Here is a 12,163-nt window from a genome sequence, read left to right as displayed (position 1 = left end):
CTGTCTCTCCTGTGGCTGTACCTATAAGTAAGGCCGGACTTTGATTGGGCAAAGGTTGATTTAAAAGATGATTTATTTAACCAAGTTTCACTGAATATGTTTGACACCTTGATAGGCTGCCTTGTCCCTTGCCTGCAGAAGTGCGAATCACATGCATTTCTTGGCAGCTTTGAATTTTGTTTTACTGATAACTATACTCAAAAACTCAGTCAAGGAGATCATCTGAGACAAGCCTGATCTTTGCTCTGGGCATGAGCCTTCTCCAGCTATAAGAAATGTCTTAAAGGGATCAGGTTTGGGTTGTGGTGGATTGACCTGGGCCAGCAGCATTTGACTGCAGATCAAGAGATTACTGGTTCAAATCTGTGTGCCCCATGTTGGATGCCAGTAAAAAGGGCTGTGATGGGTTAACTTTGGCCTGCAGCTAGATGCCCACCAAGCTGCTTTCACTCCCCTCTTATACAGGACAGGGGAGAAAATAGGCTGAAAAAGCTTGAAGAATTCAAGATAAGGACAGTAGGAGAGACACAATGAAAAAATGGGCTTGTGATTGAGGGGTGTCCCTGACTGTTGAGGACATCACACATGTGAAATATGCACTGCAATCAAGTGACCCATGTGAGTAAAATCTCCCTAGAATAGAGGGAGGGAGGTGGCTGGGATATCCGTATGGCGAGGCTTGGCAAATTGGCTATACTGGACCACTGCTCTGAACCTGTGAAGGCAAGTGCTGTGTGTTTACCATGGTGGAAGCGTCTACTGGGTGACTGGAGACATACCCTGCAAACCATGCCATTGCTTGAAATGCCATCCTGAGCCTTAAAAGTCAAGCTCTGTGTCATGGTACCTCAGAAGGAGTTGAGTCAGACAGTGTAACTCATTTCTGAAATCACCTCATACACTCCTGGGCCTGAGGAATATGGCATTGGTTTGGTACATCATGTACCCTGTCACCCACAAGCCTCTGGTAAGACTAAATGATACAATGGACTGTTATAGACTAAGCTGAGAGCATAGAGTACTGGGGAATGGAAGCAGTGGGTTGTAAATTTAGCAAAAGCCGTTTGGCTGGTTAACATCAGGTGATCTGACTGCCCTGGTTTTGCCTAGACAAAGCCCCTACATACTGTGGGAGGAGATGATGTCCCTGTAGTACATCTAAGTGGTTGGGAAAGGCAGTGTGGGTTGCTCTCCCTTGGGAAAAGGAAAGCCCATTTGTTGGATTGTCTTCTCTCAAGGACTCAGGTGTACTTGGTGGGTAGTGTAGAAGGAAGTAGAAATCTGGTGTGTACCTCAAGGAGACTTATCCCTGGGGGAAAATAATCCATGATTTAACTTGTATGATATAAGAAGTAATACATCAGGCATCACCTGAACCAACAGAGAATGAGCCTCACAAGGAACCACGTGAGTGCAGCACTGACCCAACCTAAGCAGTCTTGGTGCTCAACAATTCATTATACCGTTTCTCCTGTCCTGAGTGATCTTGAGAGACAGGACCAAAGTAATGGACTGTTATGGACATTTGGGAGAGGAGGAGCATGGAATGAGGGGGATAATATCTGTGTATATGTCAAGGGACAAGGATATAGTGGTTAATGAGGATGTATAAACCTGACTATTGGGTGTAAAGATGGTTTAAGTATGTAATATAAGTTGTAATTGCTGGTAAGAAGACATTTCAGGAATGAGAAATAGAATGAAAGGGTTTGAGCAGGGCATAGAAGTTAAACAATGTATGAATGAGACAAAGAATACTTAGATGTATCAGATAATGTGTGACCCGAGCATGATGTGAATGGTATGGAATAAGGGATTGAGATTGTACTGGGTCTGTCTGGGATGGAGTTGACTTTCTTCATGGCAGCCTGCATAGTGCTGTGCTTTGCATTTGTGGCTAAGAAAATTGATAACACCACTTTTTTTGTCTGTTGTTGAACATTGTTTGCTTTCTCTCAAGGCTTTCTCTCCCCCATGCACTCCCAAGTGAGTAGGCTGGGAATGAGCAAGAGGTTGGCAGGGGACAGGGCTGAAATAGCTGACCCAAAGTCACCAAAGTGATATTCCGTACCTTTTGATGTTATGCTCAGCATTGAAAACTTGGTGAAAGTAGGAAGAAGGGCAGATGTTTGTGGTTATGGTGGTCTTCCCAAGCAACCATTGTGCATGTGGAGGTGTTGCTTCCCATGAAGTAGCTAAAGATCTATCTGCTGATAGGAAGCAGTGAAAGAATTCCTGTTTTTCTTTGATTGCATGTGCATCTTTTGTTTCCCTATCAAACTGTCATTGTCTCAACCCATGAGTCTTCTTGCCTTCCTTTTATTTTTTCCCCATCCTGCAGGAGAGGAGTGAGAGGGAGTCAGGGTGGGTGTTTGGCTGTTGGTTGGGGTCAACCCACCATAAGGGTGTATCTTATCCACTGACCATAAGCATGTGCAGGATATGCTTATAGACAATGGACTGAACTGATGGTGTTTCTAATGAGGGGGGAAGCCTCCAAATTTGAGATCTTGGTATACCAAGACACTTAATGAATTGACCATGTGAAGTTCTTGTTAAAAAAATCTCATTCTATTTTAGAAAGCTTTAAAATTACTTATTTCCCTCATTAACTTGCCGTGGAATTGGATTATTAGAAACAATACCTATATTCCCCTTGGCTGTGTGCTTCAACTAGTTTAATTCAAAGGAAAGGTAATAGAAATAAGCATAACCTAAATGTGCTGAAACAGAACAGTCATCGATGTTATAAAAGCCTTACTGTAATCCACTTACTTTAAGTGGATTTGCAAGACTCTTGTTCCTCTTTTTATAACATACAATCTAAAAACCTAAGTGATCCCCAATGTTGTAAGCACCAGAGAAGTCAGACCCCACCCTGTCCTCTGCTTGCAATCTTTTAGACAAGACAAAGACTGAATGAGGACAGGCACAGAGAAGGGGAGTCACAGTGGCTCATAGTTTTGCAGCTAAGCACAGTGCAGATGGGAACATATACAAGGATCTCAGGTCAGCATACAAGGAAACAACACAGCATTTGAAGCAAGATGTACTTTTTTTTTTTTTTTTTTTTTTTTTTTTTTTATTGTAGTGCCTCTGTGATAGTCACTTGAGGTCATTTTGGGTCCAGACAAGATTTTTCAAGAATAAGGTGCTACACAAATGTAAAATGTTAGCGAAACAGAAATATTCTGTGTTTCTAGAAGGGAAAGTATGGTTATGCTTCAAATTGGAAGGAGGTGGAGGTTGTGCAGCTGTTTCAAAAGGCTTTGAAGAGAAAGTGGAGGGAGAAAGGTACAGCAGTCAGCAGGCTACTTAAGCTTCTGGCGTGGTGAATTATGAAATGTTGGTAAAAATGAATGGTGAGGGAAAGGTTCTTTGAATTGAGGCTTGGTGGTTAGCCCTAGGGCCACGACAGGAGTTTGAATGGGTTGCTGATGACTAAGTGCAAGGAGGAGGTATCTCCATGTGTGCTCAAGAATAGGACCCTGCATGTCTTAGAGCTGATCTTTGCATCTGTGGGGCCGAGGTGTAAATTGTATAGAAGGGGTACTAATGCATCCAATGCTGACAAGCCCCTAAGGCCCCTATCCTTCCACCAGTAGAATTAAAATTATTTAAGATTGGATCAGAGTAAAGGCAGCTTGCAATATCTCCTGGTTCTTGATCCTCTTGGAAGTGTGTTCTCAAGTATATTTATACAGCTACAAAAATGAGAAACCTAACTAAAAGAAAAAGAGATTTTACCTTTTAACACTTTTCCCAAAGTGTTAAAAGCTGGGAAAATCTCTGAATTCACAATATTCTTATATTGCAGGAGTTGGCCACAGTGACTTATGTGGTGTTGTTCTGTTAGCACAGGGACCAGACTTAGGGGGGTCTGCTTTCTCCAAAGTATGTCCCTTTTCATCTATAGCCTGGTTGTAGTAATATAAAGACCTTTGTTCCTGGCCTCATTACATTCTCTGGGTTAACATTTACAAAATATTTTCAATCATTCTTTTTGCCAAAGCTTTTATGATGTTCAGTTAGAAGAAATTCTGTGATACTTACCTGTGTTACCAAAAATTATCAGAAATAAACATTTTCTCATAGCTGTAAGTGATCATGTTTCCCCTAACATGATGGTAAATGGAGAGAAGCACCTGTGTTCTTAACTTTCATACTTGCTAGGATCTCTGGCTTTAGTAAATTCACAGGTTTAGATAAGTCCTAGCCTCCTCCCCCCAAAGCAAAAACTCACTTCCTAGTGCTTTCAGCAGGCCACCTGGAATAATAGCAGGGACTGCAGGGATGTTTTGATATTGTCTGTCTGAGGCACCTTATTTTGATTCTCTGGAAGACTTTCAGAGAAGCGGACCTGAGCACACAGCAGTAACAAAGTGCCTCAGCATCCTTGTCCACACATTTTTCATAACAACCTGAAGAGATGCCAAACTTCAAGGGAGGGTGAATTGCTCTGTTGGAAAATGGGCAATGGTGACAGTAAAGGTGATCGTATTTTTCCTACTTAGCATTTGAAATAAGATGAAGGCTGTGCTGCACATGTTCTAGTAGCCTGAAAATGGGGGTACATGTGGCTTGTTCCAGAGTCTCACAGTGCTGGCAGAGTGGAGACAGCCAAACCTGGCAGAGTTGGTATAGTGCCAGGGTGTAGTTTCAGGAAGTACTATTCACCAAAGTCTTGCTCTTTGCCAGGAAATATGTATGTGGCCCAGGTCACTTCCTGGCCCTGTTTTGGACACAGACATGAGGAGAATGTGTACTCACTGGTGCCAGGATGATGGCCCTTATTTAACTTACCCACACCTGAAGGGTTTATACAGATTTATGTCTGAGATATTTTTGAAAAAAAAAAAAAAAAAAAAAGAGAGAGGAAAAAATTGTAGCTAGGCTTAATATCACTTATAATTTTTTTATAATTGGTTTTGTTGTGTTTTTTTAAATTGTGACTGACCAAGGTTGTGTTAAGAGATAGTGAAGAAACAGCTTTCCTCGCCATTCCACTGGATGAGGGGAGTAGAAAACAGAGCTGTTAATGAAAGATTGGTAAAGTAGATCTTTAATGTAATACAAGCATAAACTTGCAAAGGTCAGTCAACTAAAAGGTGCCTTTTGTTATCAACACAGCTGTACAAGGTGTCCAACCCTAAATCTGAATTAATATAGTTCGTATGTTTGGTTCTGAAAATAATGCTGTGCTCAAATGATACATATCACTGCCACCATTGTTCTATTGACAAAAGGTTTATGTGGATATTTTGCTGTAAAAATATCCCCTCTCTTATATCTTTATAATGGTGTCTATACTGATCACAGCTGAACTTTCTTGCCTGGGAGAAATCCCTTAAAATTCAATGTAATGAGGACTTCTAAATGGTGCTTGTTTACCTATGTTGCTTACTGTATGCTTGCTGACCATAAGCACACGAGTCTCCTTGCAGTGCCATCCTTTTTCTTGGATTCATAACAAACTAGTTAATGAAAATTCATTTTCAAATGCAGCATGTTGGGAGAATACAGATTTATTTGTGTCCTCTGCTGAATCCAGCTGGGACAATTGTAAAGCTGTCCCCTAATCCCTGCAGAAAATTATGCCCCTGCACCTGAGTTCCAGAGAGGTGGTATGCCTGGTCTAAGCCACGGCAACCCAATGTATTAACAAGAGGCAACATTGCTTTCAATTTATATTAATATGCAAGGCTGTGAACTGTGATGGCTGAAGGCTGCAATTTGCAACCTCTGTCAGGTAAAGATTTGCTCCCTGAAGAAGTTGCTGTTCCCATCCGAGGGGGCAGTGGCCTCTTCAGCTAAGTCTTTCCTTCCACAGCTAAGCCTGACAGGGATTGTGAATCAGAGCCTTGGATTCTTTTAAGGTCTCCTTCAGTAGGGTAGTACGAAGGCATATTTTATTTGTTCTTGTATATAAGCTGTTCAAAATCAGTACAGCCCTTTCTCTTTGCCCCTTATTTTGCCAGTGATGGTTTTTCCGCTCTAGTTTGACAAGTATTATATAAAGCACCATGTGATTCGGTAATAAGAATATTAGGTTCACTGAAGTCCTCCTTAATCATGAGGCAAAGTCCATTTGAGCTACCAAATGAATATTCATCAGTCATCCTGCACATAGCCAAGTGGTAATTAATTCTTTCTCTTCTGGTGACCACATGCTCCTGATATGGTAAAGAGAGTCAGGGAAAAAAAAAAAAACAGGAAAAACATTGCAATCCTGCTGGTTTGCAGGCTTGCAGAGGAAGGGGAGAATACCCCTCCTTCTAGTGTTTTGGACTTATGTCTTCCTAAAAAATGAGGGAAGAAAAAAATAATCATTTGCTGTCCCTGTGTTTGCAGCAAAGAAAGGTATTCTGTTATCCCCTGGACTTGTCAGTGAGGAATTACAGTGGCAGACCTCTTCCCCCAGGCATTTGCTCTTTGTGCTTTAAATATTGTCTTCCTTAGTGACCTCTTTACTGGAGAATATAAACTGTAAACAATGATTTCTTCTTTAGCTATTCAACAAATAATCTGTATTGATCATGAATTTGGGGTTTTAGATGGAGAATTTTTTACCGAGTTAACTGTGAGGTGTGTCTGTGCAGTTTCTTTTACTGTCATGTCAATGTTAAACCCAAGAAATTTCTGTTGAAGCAAAAATTTTAAGGTCTTAAAAATGAGGAATTATGTGAGCTATGTTTTGGTGGAACTATGCGTTTGTTTACAGTAAATGGCTGTATGCATATATATACACACACATGCATGCGCAGCAATCAGGCTGTCTGCAGCACTGTTTGGATAACAGCAACTGAAGTTGATTTGATTAATGCTGCTCAAATGGAATTCTCATCTTCCCTCTGGCACTTCTAACATGTGGCAAGGCTTTTCTTTCCAGCTCCTGTTGGGCATTTTCTGGACATGTATTTCTTCGGTTCTGCCTTTTAATTGCTTGTATCGTTTGGTAATCTTTGGACATGCAAGGTACTGAGACATAAAAGATAATGTTATAAATCTAGCTTTTTCCATTCAGCACACGGAGCTTTCTTTTTCCTAGGGTGTGTACCCGTATAAAACTGTTTTTTCTTCTGATTTATGAAAGAACAGAATAAGTTACTTAGATCTCAGTTGCATGTGCATTTCTTGCCCTCTGGAGATAGATTTCTGAATTTGACAGTAGACTGTGTTCCCTTTTCTTTTAAACTTTTGAAATGTATAAATAATAAGTACTACGTCAACTTTGCTGTTTTCTTGAAGGAGCATGAGGAAGAGATGCTTATACAATCACTATAGAAAGCATATACTCTTCCTCCAAAAATACAGCTCTGTGAGACAGGAAGTACCCAGGCCTAAGGCTCTGACATCAGCCAGTGTGAATCTCTTTCTCCTCCTATCTTCCATTCTTCTTCCTGCTGCCTGTGTCCCATCTCATCCTGTCCCCTCCACAAGGCTGTAATCCATCGAGGAAATGTCCCTGATTTCTGTATTAACCTCTATGTTATTGAGTGTTTAATTTCACTTTGCCAGTAAAGCTAATATTCTGACATTTCATTACCCTAAATTCAGGCTGAACTGATGTCTGGAGGGGTAACATGCATTAGCCTCAGCAAATATAATTGATATTGCTTCATGGATTCCAGGATAATTATTTTGACTCATATCTGTGTGTCAAGGAACTAACTTTTGCTTAAAATTTCTTACTGGGTACACCCACTCTTGCTACAAGAAGGATTTAAATTAGAATAGCATTTATTTTCCTCTCTTTCTGAGCTCAGTGATCATAATGGAAAGTCTGAATGTAGCTTTGAAGGCAAAGAGAAATATGAACTTCCTGTAGAAGTTTCCATCTTCTTGGTCACTGTATATTTGCTTTTGTGTTGGGAGAGCTATTGTGTTCTGCTCTGATGAGGCTTCTATGATGCTTATAGAACTGTTAATAGAAATGTGGGGGTGGATAATGCCTGCTCTTTATTAGTTCTTGTCACTTCATGGCACTGAAAGGCTTGTTATCTGTTATCACAAAAAGGAAATGGCTACTGCTATGCTTGGCACTGCAGAAATGCAGAATGCAGCCCTTTTCCTGTGTAACTGTTGAAAACCGTTATTCTAAGTGTTGGGAGGAATATAAATCTAGACACTATTTGAACCCAAGATTACTTTAATATGAGAAAAAAAAATAACATAAAATAAATTATTTTAATATAGTGTAAAAGCCAGTAGAGTTGGTTATGAGCTTATGTTTATTTGCTTAACAAACTTGTCCAAACAAGCAACAGATCCTACCAGAAATCCATGCCTAAGGGCAGAATTAAATCTCCATAAAATGCATACCTGGAAACAAGGTTGGCTTGGTTGTAAGAGTAAAACTGATTTTGGTGACAGCAGAGCTTGTGTCCCTGATTTCAGCTGGAAGATAACACTAAAACTTTCTAGGAAATACCCACCTATATCTTAGCTTATTGCCTGTCTCAAAGATCGTCCTGAGTGGCATGACTACATCTGGGCCTAAAAAACTAAGTGATCCTGAAATGTTGCCAGGTTCAGAGCTGGAGCAAGTGAGACATGCCTTCTCAAGAAGTAAAGACCAGAGAAGGAAAAAGAAAAATTCTGTTATCCACAGCAATGGCTGAAGTTACATTAAGCTATTTCCTCGGGCATGTCATCCAGACGAGGAAGAATTTCAAGATTTATGTCACTGAGGAAGCCAGCATAAGCCGGAATGAAACTTGTGTGTGTGGCAGTAAGATCCACAGTATTTGCGACCATATAGCTGATGACAAAATCCCAAGAAATTAAGCAGAAGTAGTTTATTCTAGTCTCGTGCATTTTGTTTCACTTTTGCGGGGAGGGGGAGTCATACTGCTATCTGTTGGTTTCATTTGTCTGTGCATGTGAGATATTCCCAACAGAGTCCTTTAATGATTTCCTAAACTTAAACCACAACTTGTCACTAAGTCAGATTCTCTTGTGTTAATGGTTGTATTTTAAACTGCTGCTGTGTGATTTAACTGTCATACCTTCTTTAAAGCCCACCGTGTCCTTTTGAAGAAGATGGTGATGGAATAAGAGCCCTTCGTAATTGTGTTTGACAGTAATGGGTAAGGAAAAAGTAGCTAATGGACACTTAAATCAGGTAGGCATTTATATTAAATAAGGGAATTGAAACTGAAGGATGTTGTCATTGTCTTAAATTCTCCTAGGGTTAACTTTGTGAGTGGTGATAATCTGTTACATTAGCTTGAGATTTTGATCTGTGTTACTCTGTTGATTCACTGTCATACTGTGAAGTTATATGGTTAATCAACTTAGATAACAGCTGAGTATTGATTTCTCAAGGTTTACTTGCTTTTGTGTTATTTGGTTGATGTTATTAATTTTATTATTTTTATTTCTTTTAAAAAAAAAAGCAAACAAAAAGAAGGAGTATCTTTTTACTAATTGGTATCTGGACCTATTGTCTTTACAGTTACAGAATATGTATATCTTAAGGTAGAAAATTTGTAATTTCTTTGTATTCTTTTCAAAATCAGTTCCAAATTGCTTCATAGCATGATTAGTAAAAGTAATGATCACTATGAAAAAAGCCTTATGTTTTAATTCAGAATAGAATTCTTGGGTTTTGATGGGGTTTTATTGATTTTTCTTTTATCATTCTAGATACAAACAAAGTGAAAATGACAGCCCATTTGTCATTTATAGAAGCTGATGTATAATGATGAAGTGATATTCTACAAAAGCAAACCCAACAAACTAGGTCTTAAACTGAGGTAAAGCAGGAGGGTAAAAGAGTGCCTTTTGGTCATCACTGAGTTGTAGACCAATGCATCCAAAATACAGTCCTGCTATACAAACAGGTCAAAGACAAGTATCTAGTACAGATTACAAGCAGGAGTATTAGAAATCCAGAGCACCTGGTGCACAGCTGTCATGCCTGTTCTTGGTGCAATTGTGGCCAAGGTGGTGAAAGAGCAGTTCCAGACCATCTAGAGGATACATACTACTTCACAGATTTGGTGAGGACCAGGCTTTCCCACCATCTCATTTACAGAGCTGAAAGCTGAAGCTGTCAGGAATTGGTTCTAGGAAAACTTGGTAGGTCCTCTGAAATGCATTTTTGGAACCTCTGTTGCAAATCTAGAATATGGGGTTATCTAGTTATAGATCAGTTACTGTCAACTGCTTAATCTGACTTGGTTACCTTCTGTATATGTTTTTCCTCATGACTATACTGGTTTTCATTTGTAACAGATGATTTGGGTGAAACTGAACTTCACTTTCTCTCTTGCTATATGAATATGATTTTCATACCACTAAGACAAATCCTGAAATTTGCCTTATTTGAAATTTTTCTGTTGTTATCATGGGTATGTATATGTGAAAGTGATAGTCCAAAGCAGCCTCAGGACACATTTTTTTAGGGTATGTATTTCTCCCGTGTTGTCTTCTTTTAGTTAAACAAAGTAGGATGAAAATATCAGGATTTCAATAGCAAAAATGTGAAAATCTATCACTGATTTTATGTTTTTTTTTTTTTTGATTTAATACAGACACATTCTGAAATAATTTTTTTTTTTTTTTCTTTCATGAGGAGGTAGATTCCTTAATCAGGAAATACATAGGATACATAAGGGCACTGGAGAATATATTGTCTGATCTTGTGATCTGTGTTTTTCCTAGCCCTCATATCCTTGCTTTGCAATCTTGTGATGAAAACTTGTTAACTGTTGTATTGAATCTGAGGGATTTACTAACACTGAGACATCTGAGGAGATCTCACTTGCCTTAAAACAAACAGGCTCTTATTCAGATTTACTTAGCAAGTAGGACTTTGCTACTTGCTTTTATTTTATATATATATATAATATATATGGTTAAAACAGGGGATTTTTTTCCTCTTTTAAGCCTTGTTTGAAGTAACATGGTGAGTGTGCTAGGGGATGTTCCATTGCACCCTCCGTATTTTCCTATGTTACTCAGCTCAGATGCCTGTTGAGAATGTAGGCACAGCTCAAGGTGCTGGCTTAAAGCCTCCCTAGGCCTTTCATAAATAAAAAGGCTGTTCACTGCCCCATTTCTGAGGATAAGCCTCAGAGACTCATTCAGTCTTGTTTGCTCCACTGTGAAGATGGAGTAAGTGGGATTATGCTCCACTGACAGACCTGATGCTGAATGGACTTCAAAGAACACGTTGCTTGCTCTGCAGGAGAAGCAATTGCTTTGGGATTGGCCTTAGATATGAGAGGAAATGGAAGGAGAAGAGAAAAAAAAATAATAAAGAAAAATCTTGCTTTGCTTTCTGAATTGTGCATGCTTTGTGAATGGCTGATGCTTGTGTTTGAGCTCTCAAGTCAGCACCTTTCATGGATGTGGTGGTGTCTTCTTAAGGAAGTTTGGAAGCAACTCTGGGAACTAATGGCTTTGATGCACTGAGAGTGTACATTTTCAGTAAATGTGTCTGGGACACACTTTCTGCTAATAGCAAGGTTTTTGATTTCTTTAATGAGCTGCAGAGGCTGTAAACTGGCAGCTCTGATTATTCTCCTTACATTAACCGCTATGGTCTATGCATCTCAAAAGCTGTTAAAAGAGCAACTGAACTTATGGTTCTCATCTGCACTCTGAAAATGAAACCTCTTCCGAGTCTTTTAAGTGTCTGAAAATTACTGGGTCATCTAAGAGAGAAAATGTTAGCCAAGCTGGACTTAGCTGGTAAAAGCCAATAAAATCTCCTGGTCCTGGGTAGTAGACATGTAGCTGAAAGCTCGACACCAGAAAATGTACGGGGACCCTTTTAGAATGCCAGTAAAGAGCTGAAAGACAAGTGAAGAATAGATATTGTAGTTAAAATAACACAGAAACCAACCAGACATTCAACTTCTTGCAAGTACAGCCTACGCAGGAATTTCTTTGCTGTATAGAAAAGCGCAGATAAATGCTTGGTTGTCATTTTCACACCCACCATTTTGCTGTCCTCCCCTACCAACAAGAAGATCAGAGCATACCCAAAAGAACTGATTTAACTCACACAAGTACTCAGATTGTAAGTAGTGGACAATGTAGAACAATCAGAAGTCCTGCCATGGTTTTCTTCGATGTCTTGGTCTAAGGTGGCAGGTGAGAAGGGAAAAAAACAAACCTCAAGCAAACGAAACCAAAGCTTTTGATTTTTGGT

This window comes from Tyto alba, unplaced genomic scaffold (genome assembly GCF_018691265.1).
Source record: "Tyto alba isolate M040663 unplaced genomic scaffold, T.alba_DEE_v4.0 Super-Scaffold_14, whole genome shotgun sequence".
Lineage (NCBI taxonomy): Eukaryota > Metazoa > Chordata > Aves > Strigiformes > Tytonidae > Tyto > Tyto alba.
The sequence above is the reverse complement of the archived record's forward strand: the minus strand, read 5'-3'. Positions refer to the sequence as shown.